This window comes from Acipenser ruthenus, chromosome 1 (genome assembly GCF_902713425.1).
Source record: "Acipenser ruthenus chromosome 1, fAciRut3.2 maternal haplotype, whole genome shotgun sequence".
NCBI classification, from domain to species: domain Eukaryota; kingdom Metazoa; phylum Chordata; class Actinopteri; order Acipenseriformes; family Acipenseridae; genus Acipenser; species Acipenser ruthenus.
Window position 1 is genome coordinate 18,955,745 of NC_081189.1, and position 6,896 is coordinate 18,962,640.

Sequence of the window (6,896 nt, forward strand, 5' to 3'; positions counted from 1 at the left end):
TGATTTTAAATAGGGTGTATACAGATGAGGACAAGTACTGTTGAAGCGGGGGTGCTACACTGTACTGTGGTTCTCCTGGGAGTCCACATGTCAAAATAGTGTCCCGTTTTAATGCTTATCCCCCCCCCCCCCCCCAACTGCATGCTTCAACTGTCTGTTCCACCCTCCCACCTTGTGTGGGGTTTTTTTTTTTACTCCTTAGGTGACTGGGTTCCTGAGCGCATGATGAATACATTCTACCTTGGACAACCCATACACTTTCAAGCTACTACAAATCTTACTATTCCTGGGACAAAGCTTTTCATCCACAGCTGTTATGCAACCGCATCTCCAGCTTCAAATTCAACGCCCAGATACACAGTGATTGAGAATTATGGGTAAGACTATTGGTTATTCTATGAAAACCTGGATGCTGCTCTCCTGGCTTTGTGTGGAGGTCAGCTGTTCTAAAACCACTGCATGACTGATAATGCTTCACAGGGATGCTCCAACCCTGTGCTCACAGTTCACTTTGCATGAACTACAATTTTAGATGGAGGCGAATGTTCAACTTTATGGCAGTTGTAGTATATGGCTTTGGTGTCGCATGTTGCAAGGTAATGACTTGGGAGTGACTTTATTGACACTGGAGTTGCATTACCTCACCACACCACAGCAATGACCTCTCATCTTAAATATGCCAGGGCTTACAAATTACTTTTTGCAATCCTGTTCTGTGCTTGAAACCCACATGCTCTTTTCATTGCACTTCCTCCCTTTCCAGGTGCATGGTGGACAGCAAGTATGAAACCTGTAGCTCCCATTTTGTGCCTCCCAGAACCAACAATACAATCAATTTAATTGTTGATGCTTTCCAGTTCAACACGCTGTCCCCTCTGGTAGGTTTCCCTTTGTACCTGCTCATCCCTATACTGGGCTTTGGCACCCAGATCTCTTCCAATGCAATTGGAGTTTCTTCTGCTACTCTGACACCAGTGCCGTGTTCACTCTTCGTAAAACGATATTGCCAGCATGTGTTGGAAGTGTGACTTTTGCATGAAGTGAATGGCAGCCCAAAGTTAATGGCTATGATCGTGCCGTGTTTAGGTGGTGTGGCCTGACGCTCATTCAATGTAGTTGATGTCTGACGCGCACTGCTTGCATGCATGAACACAAATGGTTAGCTGCAGAAGTTGACCAAGTTGCTCTCCAGTAATCTGGTGTATCGTCTGTCTAATATTGCTAAGGAAATAATTCTCCATTCTATTCCCAAGGTAAACAAGTACTACATGCACTGCACAATGGTGGTAACGAGCAACAGCATGGTAACGCGGAGTACCAAATCTTGCCACTATGATAAGAACGTGAACAGGTAGGTTCCATTTAAGGGTTAAAGGTATCGCTCCCTTGCATGTCTTGGGTAGTGCAAGATGAAGGCAACCATTAATGATGTGTTAATTTTCTAGAACTAAAGATTTGGTTTCCATAGTTCTGGGAGGGTGGCATTCCAATGAGGCACCATGCTCTTTCTAGGAGCATGTAACTTGAGGCAGTTCCATGTGAATAACTACTAATGTCTCTGTTCAGGTGGGTGGAACTTGAAGGTAACCACAGTGTCTGTTCCTGCTGTGACTCTGTGTGCATAAATGAAGATGTGACTTTGCCCATCTGTATTTATACGACCCCCAGAAAGCAAGGGGAAGGGTGTAAAAATTGCAGATCCAGTAACTTCTGCTTGAGTGACTCTTGTAGCAGTGGTAAGACCTTGGCTTGTATGCTAAAATGTATTTATTTTTAAATGTATCCCCTCAGTTACTAAAAGCACCATAAGCAGCGATGCCCTGCTGGTCCTTGAAAAGCAGGGAGGTGACGACGGGGAGAGGAAGACTGGCGCGGCCATTCTTGAACTGGAGGAGGACTTGCTGTCTTACAAAGGCGTGTCCAAAGAGGACGATGCCTTTGACGAGAATGACTGACTATAACAGGCTTTTGGATGTTGAGGCAGAAGGCAATGACAATTCTGATGATCCTAACCAGCATTTGGAAGGTACCTATGATGCCTCCAAGGTGCCAGAGCACAGTGACACAGAACTATGAGGGGGCTGGGGAGCCTGGTCACTTCGAAGAGGCGGATGAGTGGAGGGCTCTGTCTGCAGAGGAAGCCGGTATGCTTTTTTTAATTCTTGCACATTCTGTGGCTTTTAACTGGCGTACGGAGGGTCTACCATGAGGAGTATGGGAAGAAGCAAAGTAATATTTCAATTGTCTTATTGAGGATCTGGCACGTTTTTTATTGTTTAGTTTTTGGAGATGAAGCACTCTGTAGTTGTGGTGCACTTTTAAAATCCACATTGCCCTTGTTCTGCATGCAATTCTAATACTGATCATCCGTGTTTCTTTCTCCAGGTGGTAACTGAAGATGCAGTTCTGTCTAGTTGTTGGATTATCATGACTGCTAAATAAAGGTGTTGACATTTTTTTTATACCTTTTTTGTACTTTCAGTTATTTTGTCCCTCATCTGAATTGGTTTTAAATGTACCCAGTAAACAAATGGGCTGGATTAAATAAGTTGAGATCAGTTGGCTCCTCTGAACCACCTCCGATTTTAGATGGGCTGAATGGCCTCCCCTCTATCTTTTTAGAATGGTGGCTTTTGTTTGGTTTAAGGATGAGACTTGAAACAGAGCTCCTGTTGTAAGTGACTCTGCTATTGCGTAGTTCATCTCCAAGTCGCTTTGGAGAAGTGTCTGCTAAATGACTATAAACTGACTGAATGCTGGTATGTGCTGAGGAAACCACAAATCTAGGACCAACTTTTGCCTTCAGTTTCATTAGAAAGGAAGTGTGACAGCCTCCATACCCACCTTGGTCTGGTGGGATTACACCGCCTGAGAGCAGGGGAAAAAGCTCCCCATGCACTAACATCTGCTGTACTTGAACCACCACATAGTGCCAAAGAACCACAACCTAAAACTTTGGACACTGAACAAAAGTTGAATATATATATTTGATGTGCCTCAAAGCTCAGGGATGGAAATAAAACTACTAGCTTGATTAGCCACATTGTGTACAGGTAACAAGATCAGGTATTTTATTACACTCCCAGTAAAACCAGGACTGGATCCAACTGCTCTGCAACATGAGTCTTTCTGCCATCCAAAAGCAATGTCATGATACAGAACAAACAATCCATATTAATTCAAGTATATGTTAACTATACTTTTTATAGATAGAGCAGCAATAGGGTGTTGAGCAGTTCCAAAAGTTTAATAAATAACCAGAATACTTGTACAGCAGAACCTCATTTCTCTGCGCCCCGTTCTACCACGACTTCAATTATCCACGGCTCTGGGTGGGCTATATGTCCAGACAACTTTTTAATATTCAAGAAACTCTTATACTTTTCTAATTTGAAGTTTTAATGAATCACAGCAGTGGTAGTGCTCTCTTCGGTTTATTCAATGCTTATGTTAATTGGATGGTTGCGCAGACCACCGTAAATGTCAAGTAATAAGCATTCTAGGCGATCTGGTGCCTTTACAGGTTTAACACCATTAATACTTCAATATAGTAATACAGATATGGTTAATTATATGCTTGGGCTATGCATACATAAAGTTAAAAACATCCACTGCTAAATTCCAGAATATTCAATATATATTACTCTCTTTGGACTAAAACATAATTTCTATACCTTATAGCAATACATCAATATAAAAGAGATACCAAATTCACATCTATGCGCTATATTGAAAAATAAGAACTGTCTTCAAAAGGCAGAGACTTGTGAATACGACCAAACAGCAACCAGTTTTTTTTTTTTCAGAGCATAGACCACACAACTTGTAGTTAGCAAGTCGCGTGATCCTTGACTGGTTTTACCTTGGTTTTTATAGGATTTTTCCCTCTATTGAATACATGAGGAGTCCCAATTAAATCTGATCACCAATCTGCTTTGACAGTTTCTATCTTTGAGTTAATGATATTTTCTAGAAGTATCTGGTCAACTCTATTTTCAAAATTTAAGTGCATGTGAGTGCATGCTTCACTGTCTTCCACCCCTCCTTTCCCTAAAAATGAGGTAAACTGGAGTTCACAGGGTCCTTGCTACCAAATTCAATGCAAGTATATGCAAGAGGTGTTTTTAATATGTAACACCAGCTCTATTTAATGATTTTAACCTGGGTCAAAAAAATATAAATGTCCCTCTTAGCTGCGTATTATGTTACCTTTTCAGTGTGTTGTCAATGGGTCAGTTTAACTTCATATACAAATGTGTGCTAACAAAGTATTTGACAAAGACTGCCTCTGAATACGCATACAGTGGCAAGTCCAGTTATTTTCATTTAAAATCAAGATATAATAAACTATGTTAAATATAATATCCTTGTATTAACTGGTACCGTGCTTGGACCAAGCTTGACCTCCCTCTTGGTTTCTAAAAATTTGCCAGCACAAGCAGGTTTCAGACACCTGTTGGTTATCATTCAAGGTTGGCAAATCCTGTGGGATCTGCCTGTCAGTCATGGCAGTGACACAGAGATGTGGGGAAGAGGGTGTGCACGCTTTCCCTCTCTCTGAGTGGCTGGGAGGCGGATTTTAGTGGGATTGTTGATCCTATAAATTAATACTGTGCTGTTTCCTCAGATCTGCCCCTTTAGACCTGAACAACGAGCAAGCGGTCTCGCTGCTCGGCAAGACCACAGACGGACAGGAGAAAAGACCTGAAACTCAGAGAGAAGAAACTAAAGAAATAGAGAGAAAGTGGGGAATCCTTGGACAGACCCCGATGAGGCTGTGTGGTCCAGTGGTTAAAGAAAAGGGCTTGTAACCAGGAGGTCCCTGGTTCAAATCCCACCTCCGCCACTAAATCAGTGTGTTACCCTGAGCAAGTCACTTAACCTCCTTGTGCTCCGTCTTTCGGGTGAGATGTAACTGTAAGTGACTCTGCAGCTGATGTATTGTTCACACACCCTAGTCTCTGTAAGTCACCTTGGATAAAGGCGTCTGCTAAATAAACAAATAATAATAATATTGTTTTAGAGTTAGCTGACGAAACAGCATAGAGTAGGACGGAGACCCGGGTCGTAAGGGTAGCGGCGACTGGGGAAAATCACGCTGCAAAGTATAGCACATTTATTTTGTAGTTTTCATTACTGTGTTTTATTTTCCCTGTTTCTTTTTGCCTTTTCGTTTTTCATTATTTTGAGCACCTGCTGCGAGTGCACCTGAACTGTACTGAGTACCCTGCCGTGGTATTCCCGTAAGTTCTGGATATCATAGTTGTTAGCCAGACCACGGACAACAGCGCCCTCTGCGGGCTAAAAGAAATCAATACAAATCACACGATTAAAAAAATAAATAAAACCGAGCACCTGTGCGGTGTTTCAATTACAACTTCTGTCTCCTGTGTCAGTGAATACCCACAGCCTTCCATAGGGTCAATCAAAGAACTGCACACCCTTGCAACCGAGGCCTTCCATGCAAAAGGATCTAATGATTTATAGCACAAAAGGGAGGTGCCAGAACCGTCTGTGACAATTAGTTCTCCTGAGGCATTTACTTGGTGAAGCCCGGCAAACATATTTTGGGACTTTTTCGACCTGAAAAAAGAAACACGGACCAGGGGTCGCAGATAGAGATTAGATAAAGAGGCATTCAGAACAGAAAACAGGAGGCACTTTTTTACACAGAGAATTGTGAGGGTCTGGAACCAACTCCCCAGTAATGTTGTTGAAGCTGACACCCTGGAAGAAGTTGCTTGATGAGATTCTGGGATCAATAAGCTACTAACAACCAAACGAGCAAGATGGGCCGAATGGCTTCCTCTCGTTTGTAAACTTTCTTATGTTCTTATGTTCTTATACGTGGATCACACACACACACGTATATATATATATATATATATATATATATATATATATATATATATAATCACACAAATATAGTTTACTTACAGTTTTTTATTTTTCAAGAGAAACTCCAAATAAAATGTAAACTAAATTTACAACAAAATAAATCCTTTTCAAAATTGCTATTATAGTTTTGTCTTTTTATGTTTCACAGCAGGTTTGAGTTGGGGGCTTTCAGTCAAAACAAGAGCAGCACGGTCTGTGCCATCAAACTTTTATGAGAACACGTTCCATTTGCTGCTGACCTACAATAACAGCGTTCATTTTTTTCTATATAGTTTTTCTAAATCTCCCTTTTCTAAGGCTTTTAATGGTAGTTTAAGGATATGTTATAAAGAATTACACTATGTAACACAATTTTTGTTCCTGGGTAGTAAGTGTTATTTCCTAATTGCTTATGCCTCAAAAGTATAGAAAATGGCTATTATTCCCCACAAACTTTGCTTTTGTGACCAGGACAGTGATATTTTGAAATTTACCTATTTCCAATGAGAAAACGGGCGAATTTGTGTCTTTTCATTCACATAAAGTCAGAAAAAAACAACATATGAATCCAAATTAACATGTATTTATACTAAAGTAATACAAAAATGACTACAAAAGATTTAGAAGTGAGTAGTTTTTCGAGATTTACGATTATACTGTAAATCACTTTCACGAATCAGCCCCCAAATGTAGTCTCCCATCATGTTCTCGTTATACTGTCCTTGGTAGTGGCGTTCAAAGTCCAGTATATCCTGGTGGAAGCGCTCGCCTTGCTCCTCCGAGTACGCTCCCATGTTCTCCTTGAATTTATCAAGATGAGCATCAAGGATATGGACTTTGAGAGACATCCTACAGCCCACTGTGCCGTAGTTCTTCACCAGAGTCTCAACCAGCTCCACATAGTTTTCGGCCTTGTGATTGCCCAGGAAGCCCCGAACCACTGCGACAAAGCTGTTCCAAGCCGCTTTCTCCTTACTAGTGAGCTTCTTGGGGAATTCATTGCACTCCAGTATCTTCTT

General features: G+C 41.3%; 1 long non-coding RNA gene across 1 annotated transcript; it reads left to right on the forward strand.

The window, feature by feature from the left end:
* Positions 1-1,763: 1,763 nt before the first annotated feature.
* On the forward strand, positions 1,764-5,218 carry LOC131723196 (uncharacterized). The gene is made up of 3 exons (XR_009320174.1): positions 1,764-2,144; positions 2,386-2,444; positions 4,628-5,218. It is a non-coding gene; the product is annotated as an uncharacterized LOC131723196 (long non-coding RNA).
* The last annotated feature ends 1,678 nt before the right edge of the window (positions 5,219-6,896 follow it).